The sequence below is a fragment of the Anas platyrhynchos genome, chromosome 2 (genome assembly GCF_047663525.1).
Source record: "Anas platyrhynchos isolate ZD024472 breed Pekin duck chromosome 2, IASCAAS_PekinDuck_T2T, whole genome shotgun sequence".
NCBI lineage: Eukaryota > Metazoa > Chordata > Aves > Anseriformes > Anatidae > Anas > Anas platyrhynchos.
The window spans coordinates 100,879,581-100,897,196 of NC_092588.1; the positions used below are offsets into that span (position 1 = coordinate 100,879,581).

General features: G+C 39.0%; 1 long non-coding RNA gene across 6 annotated transcripts in view; it reads left to right on the forward strand.

Moving 5' to 3' along the window:
- LOC106015519 (uncharacterized) overlaps positions 1-17,616 on the forward strand; it is a 302,586-nt gene that overhangs the window by 117,773 nt on the left and 167,197 nt on the right. For all 6 annotated transcript variants that reach the window (XR_011806842.1, XR_011806844.1, XR_011806839.1 and 3 more), the window contains exon 4: positions 6,152-6,292. This is a non-coding gene — a long non-coding RNA (uncharacterized lncRNA). The remainder of the gene's footprint in view (positions 1-6,151; positions 6,293-17,616) is intronic.

Sequence of the window (17,616 nt, forward strand, 5' to 3'; positions counted from 1 at the left end):
TTCAATGAGGTGAAGTCTTCCTTGAGACAGACTTTCCCTCTGGTCTTAGGGACAGATGAGAGAGAAATGTCAATACTGCAGTAATGTCTACACCACCCTCATTAGATTTTGCAGGTGCTCCCCAGCAGAGCTGGCACTTAACGAGTGGTGAGGGAAAGGTGTGGGACTAAAACCAGGGGTTGATAAATATTTATTATCACTTTTCCTCTGTCAAAGATTTTATTACACACCATTGAAATTAGAGCTGATTGGGATGTGTCATTTTTTGCATTTACTCAAGGTAGCCTCTACAGAAAAGCAAAGAAGGTATGGTCATACTATATAAGGAACATGTCCAGGAAGTAGAAAAGAGGTACAAGGGAGAATGTCTATGCAAGTAGAATAGGCCAGGAGGAACTCCAAGGCACATTTCAAACTTCTTTGCGAAACAGGTCTTTTACTTTCAGGCTTTGAATGGACTGACTCCTGCTCTTTAAAATCTGACTCATATATATATTTATATAAGATGAAAAGTTTTTTCAAGCTGTTTAATATTTCAGGATGCTATTTTGGGGATTGTATATGGATGTTGTGAATCGTGATCTTACACCAGTTCAGGCTTGGTAGTATTGTAGCAGAAGACCTGTAATTTTCTGGTGGTCATTTATTGTATTCAAGATAAGTATCTCAAAGATCTATATTTAAATTAGTCGAACCCCAATGCAATTTAAACCTTAGAACAAAAAGATTTTTTTTGTTTGTTTGTTTTTAAACAGTTGTCTTCCTGAAAAGTTCTAAAGCATGTAAAAAGCAAAAGTTGTCTAGTAGTTACATAGTTGTGGTCCAGACATTTCTGCAAAGTAAAACAGCCTCTGTTGTAACAGCACAGCATTAGTGCCCAACTTGAATTATATGTAGAATTTAGGTCAACAGCAGAGAGTTTATTTGAGTCATTCAGGACCAAATCTTGCTCTTCATGCTAATGCAGGTAGTTCTCATGACTTCAGTATGACTTTTCATGTGATTGAGGTAAATTAAAAAAAAAAATAGTCTTTTGAAGATAATTTTTCCTCAACAAGTTTAAAGGAGTGTGTTTGCTTTTTGTTTGTTTTTTAGATAAGTGGCTAGATTTTAGTCCAGCACTTCACTCATTAGATATTTGTGAAGTGTTATTGATACTGTATTTATGAGAGTAACATATATTCGAGAACAGAAACTGCAAGAGCTAGGATGTATTGCCAAGGTTTGCTCCAAAAGCACTTCCTTTCTTTTCAAGGAATTTGCAGGTTAAAAATAAATAAATAAATAAGAAAAAAAGAAAAAAAAGTGGTGAGCTTACTTGAAAAGTTTACTAGAATATGAGCAAACATGCACCACAAAAATACAGGATGGCTGTATATGGCTTTCTAGTGGTCTAGTGGAATTTTGCCCAGGTCTTAATCAGTGGAAGTGGTTCTTTAACTTGTTCTTTAAATCACATTCACACATGACAAAATTCACACATAATAATATATTTACCTCAAAGCTCTAGACTCTGAAGTGCAGTTTTGATGGTAATGTACTTCCAAACAGAAAAGACAGTTTCCAACTGAAGAGACAAACTGAATGCTTGAGTATGTGATGTGCTGAGAAAGCTAAGTAAAGGTGACTTTTTTTTTTCAAATTACTTTGTTCAAACTGAAGGCACTGTACTGACCTTGTTGCTGCTTTGTACCCAGCACTTCAGAGTGGGACCCATTATAACTCCTTTGCAAACTCACCCGCTTCATACTGAGATCCAGAGAAAACCTTCCTTAAAGGTGACACTGCAAAGTTGGATCAGCTATCTAATTTCCAAAAAGCTTCAGCCTTCTGCTAGGAAAACCTGCTGATAACTTACCCAAACATGTTGGATAGGTATTCCCTTACCATTACCCTAGTAAGTGTATTTACAAGGTCAGGTTTCTAACAGAGAAGATGAAGTTTATCTGGTGTTGATAATACAGTAGGTTTCTTACAGGGAGGTATTGGATTTCAGTATTCCCCTTTCCACCTGCATTATCTTTTACAGATACCAAATGACAATTGTTTACTGACATTTTACTGAGGACTGAGTGAAAGGATAAACAGCAGAGAGGAAAAATCCTTGCCTAGAGAAGCCAAAGTGGGGGAGAAAAAAAAAAAAAAGCAAAAAAAAAAAAAAAAAAAGCTCTCTTAGAGAGGTAGGGGGGCTAAAAAGCAAACATGAAAATCATTCTTGCAATTGAAGGTTTTTCCTGATATTTGAAAAATGTAAACTACTGGAATTTTGCCCCATAGCTCATCTCCTGATCCCAATCTTCTGTTCTTTTGCTTGTTTGGTCTTTTGTTGTCATTGTTTCTTTAAAACCTGGGATTTGTAGCCTTATCATATCTCAGGGTCTTGTGAGACCAAACTTAGGGAGGTATTTTCTCGACTGTGCAGAGATCTTTCTAGCCTGACAAGGACAGCTTAAAAAGCCCTGAAATACAAAGGCATTGTCGAGGTTACAAAAGGTTTCCAGCAGATAAACTTTTAAACTCTGTTTTTGTTTTGTTCTGCTACTTTACTATGGCAAGATGCCTAGGCTCTTCTTTCACTAAATGTGCAAGTAAAGCTAACTTGGCATTTGCAGGCTCTCTTAAATTTTGAGTTCTGTTTGTTGTCAGCTGCTAGACACCTTACTAGGGCAATGAACTGAGAGACAAAGAGAGTGAAAATGCAAATGCTGGCCGCAGAGGGAAGCATTTATCCCATCACAACAGCCCTTTGTTTTTCGTGCATTTGGATAGGGTATCTGGTTAAATGTCTGGCTACAACTAGCCATGGACACCTGACTTTCTCAAGGACAAAACTTGGTGAAATGCAAAGGTGTGCTTAAAGCTCTGGCTTGATGAGATAGAAATGCCATGGCTGGCAGCCACTGCTGATAGTAAAATCTGTGAAATCCATAGACTCTCTAGTTGAAAAAAAAAAAAAAAAAAAAAAAAAAAGCTTCCTCTCACAAGACTACTTCATCTCTCCTTCCAATTCTTTAGAAACTAACGTACCCTATAAACTGTACTGTATCTCGATACATGCAGCAATATTCAGTACGGCTGATTTCCAAGGGCAGCTTCATGAAAAGGTGCATTGTATTTTAAAAGAAGTCAAAAGTTTGTACTAAAGATTTAGTTAGAGTAATAGAGGGACAGAGGTCATCGTCATTTTTCTCAGAAAGAAAAAAAATTCAAAACAGCACAACTGAGAAAGTTGTGCACCACCTGTTTTTTGTATTAATATCACTCTTCGTGCTGTAGAGGTCTGTGCAGCTCACTGACTCCTGAGACTGGCCCCTCAGCAGAAGCTCAGCTCTGTTACACCACCAGGCTCAATCTGGTCAGCAGAAGAGACTTCAGTGTCTTGCAGATGCAGTGTTTCTCTCTGTTTTTCCCAGGATACAAGGAGATTCTCATGCAGGAGCATAGAGGGGAGCTTATTGCAAGCTAGAGGGTCATGCCGCCAGACAATGCTGTGGAGGCAGAGATCCACAATTTTGGGGGGATGGTGCGGAGAGCATTACTTTCAAGCATCACCTCAGTGCCCTAGGCAGTGAAGACTGCTCCATTCTACTGCACATGATATTACAGGGCCTAGCATCTCTGTTCTTCAGGATTTATGTTTTTTCTGTATCCTTGTCTGGCTTATTGCTTGAGGAGACTCAGAGAATTGTAGGAAGGAATACTTTCGTGTATGTGGTATCTGCTATTGATTTAGGCTCATGTATAATCTTCCTTTCCCATCGCTGCTGCTGCTCATTCAAAACTGTTTTTGTTTTTGTTTTTGTTTTTGTTTTTTAAGGGGGAATAGCAGGAGGAACCCAGTAGCAGAACCATTTGACCCATAAACTATGCATTACTGATGACTAAGTTTTATCCCAGCTGCCCACAGCAGCAACCTGGCTCCCTTCCCCTGAGCCCTCCCCAGCCCACAGTGTCTCGTGTTCCCTTTTTACACCCTTCACACCTGACCTTGTGCCTCCCTCTTTCCCTCCCATCTCTCCTGCATCCCCATGTGCCTGCCAGAGGGGTGAGAGGCTCAGGGCACTGCAGGGTGCTCTGCCTGGTGACCAATGGGGACAGAAGGGCAGGTGGGAAAGAGCCACTGCAAGCTGCTGAGGGTGTCCCCGCAGCGGAGCCATGCGGCCAGGCTCTCCTGCTGCTCTCTCTCCATCCTTGGCTTTCTGGACTTTTGAAGGAACACGGTATATCTGAGAGTCCTGCCTTCTCCCAGTCCCATCACACATAGTTCACACCAGCATCTAGGCTCAAAACTAGGAGGAGAGGCAAATGGGCAGAGAATATAATCGTTCAAGCTCATTCCTCCGCAGTGCTCAGGCTTGCAATGATAGCTTTGCAGAGTAACTGGTGACATGTTTGTGGGTAAGGGGTTAGGTTAACCATTAACAGGGGAGTGAGGGGTTTGCGTTCCTCTACCCGCTTTATTTTGCTGGGCTGTGCACGTTGCCTCTGCCTCTTACAGCCCATTCTCTGATGATGGCGAGCAGCATGGCGCAGAGCCCTGTTACCTTGGAAAGAACAAGCAGTGCTGCACTAGGGTTCCCCTTGGCACCTTTCCAATCCTGTTTCTGCAAGGCTGGACACCTATGAAATTTCCATTACATCAATATATAGTAGTTGTTGCAGCAAAACACAGATCATTCAGTGGTGTTACAGAGTTTGTTTGCACTGCCTTTTTTCTTTCTTTTTTTTTCTTTCTTTTTTTCTTTTTTTTTTTTTGGGGGGGGGGGGGGTGGAGTTGAAAAAATAAGCAAGCTGCATGGAAAGGGTGAACATATACCCAGGAAATAGTTTGCTGATAACATAGGAGCCTTCATGTCTGCTGGGTTGTGCCCTAAGTTTTCTTAACAAAGAAGCGAGTGTTAGTTCTTCAAATAAAAGTTACTTTTTGCACTCATGTAACTGAGGCTGAGAATTTCCAAGATGAAAACTTGGCTTTTTGTTTATTTTTCATTTTTTTAAATGGGGCATAATTTGAGTGGGATCTCCTCTCCCTCCTGCAAAGCCCTACCCCCCACACTGCCCTCCCCACCTTATGAGGATTACAGCATCCCAAAAACTCTTTAGCACAGTGAGCAAAGGAAACAAAAATGGCTTTGCATTATGAACCAAACAGAGATTAAGTTATTGGCGGCCTTGAAATAGCTCTTTCTCAACTTCCATTCCCATGAGGTTATCCACATAAAGTTGCTGTTTAGTACAGGGTCAGCGTGATGAAATTTATTTGTTGAGTCTCTTTGGTGCCAAAGCTTTTGCCAACAATCTGATCTACCTGATAGTGGTACTATTTCAGAAATGTCCAGTCAGTAAAACAAATGCAGTGTCTGTGGAGTTTCAAAGACAGCGGTAATAAGTGGGATCAGAGCAAGGAAATCAAAACAAAAATGTCGCTCCTTTTAATAAAATAAATAAATACATATAATGATTACTTAAAACATTTACAAGCTATGGAAAAATAGACAATATTACTTTTTTAATTCATGTGCCACCCCTTTCCTATAAGTATATGGATTTTTTTTCATCCGGCTCCATCAGTGTACTGTATTGGATGTGTCAACTGACATTGAAAAAAATCATATGCTGACCTTTCACGGGTAAAAGTTGGTAGTGTTGGAATAAATTGCAAGGAGGCAAGTAAAGGACCAGAGTTAAGGCAGTGTGGACTATGGTTTTTGTACATGGTGTTCATTTCATTTTTTGTTTTATTCCATTTACCAAAAAGCCCAAGGTACAGTATATCTACATAAATAGTTCTTGAAATAAAAGGTTAGGAGATGAAATCTTACAGTTTTAAGTACATATGTTGTGAAACTATATATGATTTTACTTAGTCTCCAAACTATAACAAAGGGTTATTTCATTTTATTTTCCAAAACTTAGTTACCAACATCAAATGAAGTGATGATAATCTCCTTTTGGTTTAGTCATCTGTGAAAATAGTTTACAGCAATGGTTTCCTCTAAGTCAGTACCACATCAAAATCTGAATGAGTATGGGAGAAGTGAAATTTTCTTAAACTATGGGTAATTCCCAATTTGAATTTTGTAAGAGATATGGGTATAGGGATTACCAGAGAAGCTTTCCACACATCATCCTGCTTTTATTTATGTTGTAGACTAACAGACGAAGCTTGGGAAGAATCCATCACACCCCTGCCCAGGTCTGCAGCTTGGCATAGATCACCTCAGGATGACTGAAAAAACCCTTCACAGCAGCTTCACTGCTCTGACCTCTGCTGTCCTACTGTTATTTAAAGGTAAAGTGATTTGACCAGCAAGCTTCTGCTAACATGAAAGTATTAGCCAAATTGCTTTTGTGGTCTCAGATTCATGAAATGTGGCATTTGCAATGCAAAGGCCTGTCTTCGTTTGTTGTATTGCAAAATAAATGTCTGGCAGGAAGTGAAGTGGGCCGCCTGTGGTTTCAAATCTCTACATGCCCAGTATCAGCCACTGGCTGATAACGTTATGACAGCTTCTTGGCCACCACAGCTGGTCAGTGAGCTCTAATCTATATGGAAAGAGTATTTTACCTGCTAGTCCATCTCTGCAACAAGGGCTGTTTCTTCATGACTGCCTGTTGCAGACAGGCTGCTGCAGCAGTCCTACAAGACAGCCATTCCCTGTCCTGTCAGGCCTTGTGGCAGTGCTAAGGAACGTAATTGCCTTTACAACTAGCTTCCACTTGCACCCTGCTTGGTGACTGTGGCTCCTGTATAAAAGGCATGCCTTTCCCTTTCTCCTGCCAGCCCGCTGAATGTGGCTGCAAGGGATTTTCTTGTATTTGAAGGTCTCGGACAGGCCTTGGAGGCTTTTTGATCTGTGGTGGCGTTAGGCTAAAGTTAATACAAAACATGTTCAACTGTCAGTGCTCAATGCCTCACTACTTATAATAAGAAACTGGATGGCAGGTTTTCTTTAGTATTGAGCAATGCAGGCACTAGTTTAAGGAAAGCAGACTTATGGAGGCAACAAATTCACAGTGGTAGTGAGTTGCTTTCTGTCCTTATTGAATGGTCTAGGTCCAAGTAAGAGAGTGAGCTGCCTGACCTTTATCAGGGGTAGCTCTGCATCCCAGTTGCTGGTGCTCATGAGTACCAGTCAGTGCCTTGAGGTATTTCTGCCCTGATTCTTTCTTAACCCACAGGATGGCAAAATTCAGTGTTGCCTACACAGCTGAGAAACTTGCAGCTGCCCTTTTGTAAGGCTGCACAAGTTCAGGCAGCAGATTTTGGAAATAAGGAAATGGAGAATGTAAGTGTGTCAAGTGCCTGCAAGGTGTACCATAGCTTTGCTTAAGACAGGTCAGGGGTGAGGGTGGGCCTCACCGTCATGGTTCGTGCCAGGACTGTTTGTCATAATGACAGTGGAAGGAACAAGTACAGTGTTGTCAGTGTTATTTTAGGAATTTAATCAAGGGCTGTATGCTGGCTCAGTTATATGTAGATAGTATGGATATCTTTTCAGTTATAATCTCACAGAAATTGCTCTTCCTCCCTCTTTCCTTCTATTTTACCCAATATTCCTTTTATGTGCTATTCACCGTGTACTGATTAGATTCTAAATGATTTTTCCTCTTTCCATGATGTCTTGAACCTCTCATTTTTATATACTCTCTTGATCATGATTAGAAATCGATAACACTTTATTCAAACTAGTGGTGTCAGAAGGTTTGCAAAAATATTCATGGTGAATTCATACATCACTTACTGAAAAAAAGAGATGTCAAGCGCCAAAATTAAACAATTTCAGGTTCAGATTTCTATATTTACTTTACATTAGAGTAATACAGCAATAAATGATTTTAAAGATTCTTTTAGTCTGTCTCAGATACACAATGGTGGTTCAAGCACATGTCATACAACCCTTCACCCCCTTGTCTTAATGGTGGACTGCCTGTTATCTTCTTCTAAGGCTTTACTCAAACTGTTGTGTGTTGAGTTTTGTGTGCCAAATCCTCTAGGCCTATTTTCATAATTTACATGATAAGATAAACAGTATTTGTCTACTGAGGAAGGTTAAATTGCTTGTCACTTGCTTTATGCCTTATCCGTTATCCATTGCTTAAAATAAGATAGAGGCAGATTCAGCAGATGAATAATATCAGAAGTTTATTTTTGTGGAACGCATATTGCTGAAGTTTTAAAACAAACATTAAATAGTTTGGCATGAAGGCTATTAACATTAACTGTTTAACTCTCTGACTTCCACTGTACCTTCGGTAAAGATCTCTGCAAAGGGGTATGTTGCACAGCGCCTTGGGCTTGTGCCTGTGCCGAGTCCAGGCTCCAGTTCACCATAATGTGAAATGTGGACAACAGCAAGCATCCTGCCCTAGGCAATGAAACAAGGGATAAAGAAGCAGAAGAGTTGGCCCTGGGCAATGCTCTCTCCTCTAACTGGGCTGTAGGCTTTGAAGACAGGCACAAACCACCTGGCACTGCAGGACCAGGCACATGCTGGGATTCACAGCCACCCCACCTGCAGAGGTGGGAGGTCAGTGGCTGCTGCTTCCCCAGCCTGCTGCAGTTTGTCAAGTTCCTCCAGGCTTACAGAGAGCAGTAGTGCGACCAGGGCCAGTGTCACCAAAGGGAGCTGGATGAAGAGGCCATTGTACAGAGGAAAGTTCTGAGAGTCTGAAAGATGAGCTGAGTCTGGTGTCAGCACGTAAAAAAAGTAGATGTCACTACAAATCTGATTGTCACCAACACTTGGCAACAATCCCTCTCCAGCCAGGTTAAGCTTTATGAATTTAGTTGTGTTCAAATTCCCTAGAAGTGTAAGGGCAGAGAGTATTAAATAGCATTAATAGCATTAGTATTACATAGCAATTATACAATTAGAGTATATTCCTCAGTAATGATATGAACTCTATGAAAAAGCAGCCCTTCAGAGGGCAAAGTGTGAGGTAGAGGGTGATTTGTTATTTTGTACTTTAGTATGCTCCAGTGGGTAGGAGAATCAGGGTGGAGAATTGTGCCACCAGTATACAAAAGTGCACTACTCTGGAAAAGCAGATGTACGTGACTCGTTACCATGTGTGTTTTCCAGGCTGTGCTCAAGCACCTCCCCAGAATGGTAATACATTAAAAATGGCTTGTGTTGAATACTACATATCCAGGAATTATAGCGTAATGAATTTTCTCTTTGGAATAGTAAACCAGAGTTTGGTATTCAGTACAAAAAAAAATAAAATATCTGATTTTTGTATTCATAGGACAATACATGCCATTGTTTGGATTTTTCCATCTTCATAAAAGCTGATAAGAAGAATTAGTTCAGGAGGATATTGTGCACTTTTCCCATTGAAAGGTTTGACGTGAGTACTATGGGGAAGAGAAAATTGGGCAATAGGACAGGATGCGAATTTGAAAACTAGACAGTGACACGTTGGGCTATTTAAATCAGAATGAAAAAAAAAAAAAAAAGGTAGTTATAAAGTCCAACTCCAGCAGTGGAGAGCTAAATTTCATTTAAAAAGAAAATAAAACATCAAAACAAAACAAAAAACCTTTGCAGCTGTCTGTTGATAATTGATCATTTCAAGTCAGTAGTTTCAAAATATTTAAGAGAGCTTTGCACTTGTCCTGGCAAAAATGAGGTTTTTACTTTGTTAGTATATATCTCACACTGATTTATTGCATTGCAATTATTGTAGCTTGGCATGTATGTAGCTGAAGGCCATATTTAGAATTACAGTGTTTAAATATTTTTCTTTTAATTAATTTTTTGTTAAAACCATTTAGTGTTATTTGGCCTGGATGCCTTTGTGAAAGAAAACTCATTTGTCCGTGTGATATTTCCTGGTAAAAGAATGGTTAGATAAATAAACAAAACAAAACAAAAGGCAAAAAATACCAGCCAAGTTTTCATACTGGCATTCCTTTCTAAGTTCTCATCACATTCAGACACCCCCTCCAACCCAGCCATGGTATTGTTGATTTTGTGTTATGAGAACAAGACAGGTGCCTGGAGGTGCTGCAGATACCATAGCTGGATTAAGAAAGCCTGCAAATTGTGGCAGCAATTTCCATTTAAGGGTTTTTAATTACCACATGTATCATGCCAAAAAATGATTGCAAAATATGGATAGTTTGATTTCTGTTTCATGTCTCCAGGGTGAATCGTAAAATTAGATTCTGGGATTATTACCTCTGAAAAAGAGTAACTGTCATATGTGAACTAACCCTGTGTGCTTGCAGTGCTAGTGGTATTTTGACTGGCTAAAAAAAGTGGCTGCTGGGACCTTAAAAGTCTAATGTCTTTTATTTTAGTAGATAGAGGGACTTTCTTGTTGTGTGCCAGTTCCATTCTCTTGCAGAAACCACTTTTTGGAGTCTTTGCTATAGCAAGATGCAGCCTTCCTCTGAGATGCCTGGTATTTCACTGCCTCACTTCACAAGAAAAATGTAATACACTTTAAAGGGAAGGTAGTCTCCACCCTAGACTGAAGACACACGCATATCAACAGGGAGATTTCTCAGAAACTAATCCCTATATATTGTCTCCTCCTCCAGTATAGAGTCATGGGCAAATAGAGCAGGGAAGCTGAGGTATTTTTAAAATTGCATCTTTAAAACTTTTATTGTTCAAAACTTTTTTTTGTTCAAAATCTCCACTTCATGGAGATTTCTGCCTCTCTTACCACTGGATGAGTCATGGCTGTTTTTTTTTTTTTTTGTTGTTGTTGTTTTGTTTTTGTTTTTTTCAGTGGGAGAATTTTGATTTACTGAGGTGTTTTACTCTGTCACAAAACTTTTGAAATGCTAGGGATGTAAATTTAAGGATTATATTGTCAGGGTTTTGTCATTTAGCCTTAGGTTGGGTCCTGTTAAAAGGTTTTAAATGCTTCATATCTGCTGTGCCACAGCAGACAAAAACAGAACTATGCCTGGAGTATAAAGTGTAGCTACAGTTAGAAAAGTGACTGTGTGAAAAAGGCATGTTCTCAGTGAACAGATCTGTTCTCTATGTGTATTACAACTTTCCTATGCATGTTTCACTTGCGAGAGTAGTCTGCCATTAGTTTTCAGTCCTTTTATCAGTGGAGTGCCAGCTGGGCTATGAGAGAGCAAAATATATGCTATCCTGTCTTTCATGTTATAAACGAAGTTGTTAGTGAAATCCCGGTTGCAACATCTTTGTTACTGGCTATGGAGGGGAGACATGAGCCAGCCTAACTTCCAGAGACATGGCCAAGAGCATAATACTGGTTAACCTTGCTTCCGTCTCCATTCCCCCCCCACACACACAAAATGAAACAAAACAAAACAAACCCCAGCCCAAAACCAAGCACATATACTATCTTTTTGGTTTCAAACTGGATAAATTTGATCTGGAAGTCATTGAAAACAGTAAACATGAAACCCTAGTGTGACATATTTACGGAGTGATATATTCAGAAGATGACTGCACTTAAATAAAATAAGTTCAGACTAGTAATCAAAAACAAACACGGTCAATTCATCTCCCAGAAGGGAAAAAAAAAAAAAAAAAAGGTAGCTGAAGCTTGCATTTTAGGGGTTGGATGGATCCTGGTATATAAGCAGTGGAGAATATTCTATGAATGAATGAAGTGGAAAAATTAGTATTAGAACAAAAACCGTACATGAGCAAAAATAATCCTGAAGCAAATTATTTTCTGTTGGCATCCTTTGTTCATATTATTACTGTCCTAGGAAAACTAAGCAGAGAGCCTCTCCTCTCCTCTATTCTCCTCCTTAGGCTGCCTTAAGAGTTCATAGCATAGTAGTGAACAAATCATAATGCCAGAATTCAACCCTAGCACTTTTCCACTGCTTCAAATGGCCAGCCACGCTGGGGTTGCAAACTACTTTTTCATAAGGCATTTTTCTCATATGCATAGTTCTGATCTGCTCTGTTTCACTGAGTAGGGTGAGTGGGTACATGTTTCTGCAGTCCCAAATGTAAGTAGGTGTGCTCCTTTTGGGGCTGTCTACAGTTACTGATGTCAGGTAAGGATTTAGTCCCTTGCATTCCTGTGAACTGTGAGCTGTAGCAGAGGTGATGTGTAGGAGGGTGAAAATTCTCTCTCTGGAAATTTCCAAGTGAATTTCCACATGTGGAAAGGCTGGAAGAGGCTGTAAATTGGAGAAACTTGCATTCACTTAAGCATTTTTAAACTTTCTTCTAAATCCATTTCTATATCCTATTAGGTGATAAAATTCAAAAGCCCTATGCTGACATGCTACTACTTTATCAACAAGTGCAGTTTGGAGTGGATGGAGAAGGGAGACTTACTAGCAAATTTGATTAATAACTTTTATCTTTCTTGCTTTAGAAATTATTACTCTTCAGTCGCCATGTGTTCTTTCCTACAATATTTCACTTGCACTTGTTCTGCTTTCTTCCTGGGATGGGAGTCTCAGTGGAAACTGCTATGCCATGTAAATAATATACACATGACAGTCTATTATTTTGTATGGTTATTAATCCCTGTGGAGTTGAGAGCTTTCTGGTTTCCCTTAATGTAAAATCCATAAGCATGTTCCCATACAGAAAAAAAAAAAAAAAATGCTTTTCAAACTTATATTTCATAACGCTTAGAAAATATCTTCCTTGAGATTGCCTAAGAAATTCTAAGAATCTTAAAAGCTTGCTGATAAACCTTGAAATGCAGATTAGGATTCAGACATACAGGCTTCACTTTTTAGCTGTGTAAACCATACTAAGAGATATTTAAAAGACACATGAAACTCTATTGTTTCTAAGTTTGTTGTGAATTAATGAAAGCTTGAAGAAATCACCTTTAATTGGAGATATCCCCAAAAAACAATTGTACTTCTCAGCAACATGGATATACCAAGGTGAGAATAGGACTCAAGCCATCTTGGAGAGGAGTTCCCAAGGCCTCATATCTGTTCATAGACTTACTAGGCTTCTTACTAGGCTTACCAATTCTTCACAAGAAAAGTAGACTTGTTAATTCTTCACAAAGCTGTCATTCTAGAAATGTGTGTGTGTGTACAACCAGAATTTACCTCAACTTGGAGTTTTCCTGAAAAGAGGTCTAAGTCACATTTCTTTTACTGTACATACACAAAATCGTATTTTAAAATCACTGTAATTATACCAAATCAAAATAAAATGGTACTGATCAAAGGACTTCACTGTGGGCTCTTTTCAGTCCAGTTTCCTAATTTCTAGCTTCTTCTGTAGAAACTTACTGTTATAAGATGGAAATTAGTTTGTTGTGGTTTTATTTTTTTTCTTCTCGTAGGGTGGAATTTTCCTCTTTCCCCCTATATTTCCTCTCCCTTTTTGTCTGTAGTGGCTGAACTGTTCAGGCTAAAAAAAATTTCAGAGGCTAAGAAAATAAAATCCTAAGTGATAGCTGTCTGAGAAATCAGAAAACAAGAAACTGTGTCATTGACTTCTGTTACCAGTTTTCAGACATTTCCCTTTTCTGTAGTTTAAGAATCATAAAGAACATTTTCCACAACCATTATTAGTTAAGGCTGACAATATCTTCCCGGAAAAAGTAACAGTAATGGTCATTTAAAAAAAAAAAAAAAAAAAAAAAAAAAAAAAAAAAAAGGCCTGACTTGCATAAGGCTGAACAGTAAATATGCAGGATGTGCAACTTTTCTACTTCATATACTATTACCCCTTAATTCTTCCTTTGCAACCATAGAGGTGATGGTTGGGAGGCCTGGTTCCCCCTTTGTCTCTCTTGTCCCATGCAGCCCCAAGCCCTGTATTTTCTGCAGCTAGGGAGAAGTGGGCAAGGCATGGGGTGCAAAAGCCAGAGTGCTCACCAGCCTTGTTGCTTCAATTCCAAAGAAGCAGTTAATTTAGCCAATGAAATGGGCTTCAGAGACTGACAGCTCTCCTGCACCCCCAGAGGCTATTCCTGAGGCAGTCACAAGGTACTCTTGTGGGTACCTGCCCTGTTCTGTGTCCAACACACAGGTAAATCAGCTCGGGGCTATTGTATCATCAGGACTTGACAGGCTATCCTCAACATACCTGGCAATCTATTCAATGCCACATCTACAGCATGCTGAATCCAACCCAAGAAAATAAGCTGGGAAGCTGAACACCAAACACATTCTCAGGACTTCAAGACCAGGAGACAAACACCTGGGTGCAAGAAGCATCCCATTTCCCAGAAATAACAGTGTGAAACCATGTCCAAGCTGCTGGCCGTGGTCTTTGTAAACACTGCACTTCGCATCCCTGAGTTTCACAAAGATCACACAGTAGCCAACACCACAATAAATCTTAAATACCAAATAAATGTGTGGTTTACCTCCCAAGGTTTCTACCCTAGTCTTATTATCACCAACAATGGGGCTAGTGTTATAAAAATAGTCAATGTTGGCTAAGTCACTTGAGTGCCATTAAGAAAAATGTTTCCCTCCCTGGATTATAACTGAAAGGGTTTGGGAGATTTGAGGATTTATTTATTTTTATTAAAATTGTGGTAAAATTATAAATGGCCCTTAAGGTAGCAGTAGCTCCTATGTGATAAGGTGTAAGCCATTAGCTGTGAACAAATAAAAAGGAGACTGAAAAAGTTTTAGAAGAGTACTTACTGTTCTCTTCAATCAGGCTTTTAAATGTCTGCTTGTTTGTTTGGATTTCTTTCACATTGTTTAACCTATCTTATGAGGAAGTAGATTATTTTGAAAATACCATCATAACACCTGCTTTAGTATAAGTGTATGTGCCTTGCCCATGGACACATACTCTCTTTTCTATTGGCAGAAACAGTCTGCACTGACCTTCTGGAATTTTGCAATTTTCTTGTCTGCAGCATGAGATCTTCAGGAAAGCTTCCTTGGGGAATATTTTTCCCTATTCTCCTTCCCTCCTTTTCTACTTCAGATACCATCTGGTAAATTGAATTTTGGTAATTTTGCGTGGCCACTCTTCTCATACTCCCAGTTTATACTCTCAGTTTTTTCATTCCAACATTCCCATGTTCTCCAATGCTCATGCAAGCAGGCTGGATTTATTCTTTTTTATTGGGTTACTAAGCACACCACTGAGGATGTTTACCAAGGAAGGAAAGCCTGACATGAACCTAATAGATGAAGAGAGAACTGGTCCCAGATTTTTTAAGAGAGTCTGGAGGGGTTTATATGCCAGAATTTCATCTCTGGTGAACAATGCACTGAGCTTTAATTGATTCCTGCACAGTGTCTTTAACTGATGAAAGGGACACTTCCCAAACAAAAAGCAGCCATCAAAGCTTTCACATATGTATGCATAAACGGCATAGGCATGATTGCAGTGAGACTTCAGAGCCTGCCCCAGTTCCATGTTGAACTCCAATTAACTGTTTCTTACCAAATCCCATCTCCTGTGATAATCATGACGTCAGCTACACCCTGATTAATATTCCTTACCTCAAACTGTATCTGAAAAAGGTTTTGAGTAACACAGAGAAAAAGTCCAGTTTCATCCTCAAGTAATATTGAAATCCTTTATTAGTGACTTAAAGCAGATTTGTGGAAAGCTAAATTTTAAATTTTATCTTTTAGGCTACAGTGGATACCTTCTTATTGAACTGGATAGAAATAAATTACCCTATATTCACTTTTTTTTTTTTTTAATGAGAGACAAGGGCTTAATAAATGTGTTTTATCTCTGCTGTGTTATAGCTGGCTGCCCATAAGACTGTGGTCTGATTAATATGTATTACAGCATCTTCTGACCCACCCCCTCCTGTTCTAGATTTCTGATTTTTATTTTAATTTGCTTATCCTTTTGAGGAGATAAGAACTAACTACCTGGTCTGTCTGTATCTGTCAGTCTTCAAATCTCTCCACTTCTTCCTCCCCCATCTTTCACCTTCCTGCTACACTTTTGGATATTTTACTCCTGGTCACATCTAGCCAGACTGGGCAGAAGAATAATGGTCTCAAAGATGGGTCTGTCCATGCAGATGTGTGAGCATGATCAGCTGGGCAGCAAGCCCTGAAAGAAGTTACAGTGAGGATGAAGAAGGAGGAGCAGGCACTGGAACCACTGTCTGGCAAGGCTTTCAGGCCCTGGTACCACTCTGGAAAAGCAGCAGGACGTGCCATCTATGATGGATAGGACACACTGTCTAGGGTGTGAATGAGAAAATGGGAGGGAAATGGGTTAATACAAGGGAGCAGCTTCAAGGGAATGAAAGAGATACATCTGTAGAAAGCAGGTTCTATTAGTTCAGATGCATGAGAATGACTTAAAAGTATCTCTCAAATTGAATTCGGTCCTAAGTACTTCAAATAAATATTTTTTCCAAGCCATTCAATTGCTGTTTCTCCCCTTTATGCACTGATATCTTTCTTTTCATTAATTTTCATTTACCCATATGAAGGTTATTAGCATAATCAAGTACTGTTGCTCAGTGTTTCCATCTCACTCCTATGTTTTACTGTCAACAAAGAAAATAGTAGAATTCAAAACAGATCAGTTTTGGGGGGATTAATAATCTATTAATTTATGTTTATGTCCGTATCTTTATTCTTCAAATCTTCAATAAAAGAGATTTGAATCCAGGACAAATTTTCATGGTGCCATTATACTTAAGTTAATGATTGTACACTCTGGATATGAGAACGCATTGTCAATTGTGAAACCGTCTCCCTTACTGATGACCGGTTACTCATCAAGTGTTAGCTTACCAGAACAATTGGAATCTGATGTTCAGTTTAATGCAAAATTTTATTACTCTATCTGAACCTTTCAGAACTTCATGCCATTTATAGTAAAATGGCATATTTTTTCATAGAATCATAGAATCGTAGCATACTTTGGCCTTGATGGGACCTTAAAGATCATCTAATTCCAACCCCTTTGCCATGGGCAGAGACGCCTTCCACTAGACCAGGTTGTGCAGGTTGTTCTTTCTTTTCTGGTAGAAGTCTTAATGATTTTACTTTCTTGTACATTATGAAGTATTTTATGCAGTCAAAATAAAATAAAATAACATAAAAGAAAAGAAAATACCTCAAAGAGCATCATTGCTCTATTTCCTAATCTAGGCATGGTACAAATTCCTTAGCTGCAACAAGTGACTTTTTTTTCTTTTTTACTGAGTGACTGTACTAGTTTTAAGGTTCAGTACTGAATAGACTTAGAAAAATCTCAGTGTTCCAAGTGGCTATCAGTAAGCAACCTAAGTTTTAAATGCAGGCTAGTTATGTAAAGCGTGACATTGAGTCATACGTGGGGTACCCAGTTCAAAGCATTCGCAAAGAAGCAGGTTTTTTGGAAGGTATTTTCTCTTAGAAGTTCTCTGTCCTCTGCAAATCAAGCATAAGACACTAGCTCCTTTGAAAATTAAACCAGTGTTTCCAGTTGCAACTAGAAGAATTCTCAAAAAGTTCACAAAAGAAGTAACATTTGTGAGATTTATTTTGGTAGATGTTGCAGGATTAGGATGTTCTATCTCCTCATAAACAACTGATTTTGGGGAGTTTTTTCCAAAGTAAGCTTTTAATTCCAAGACTTTGATTTTATTTTTTTTTTTTTCCCACGTCTATGCTAATCTTTGTGTGAGGTAATGGAGAAAGTGCAAGGAAAAAAAAATAAAAAAATCATATCGTTCATTAGGTAGCTACTT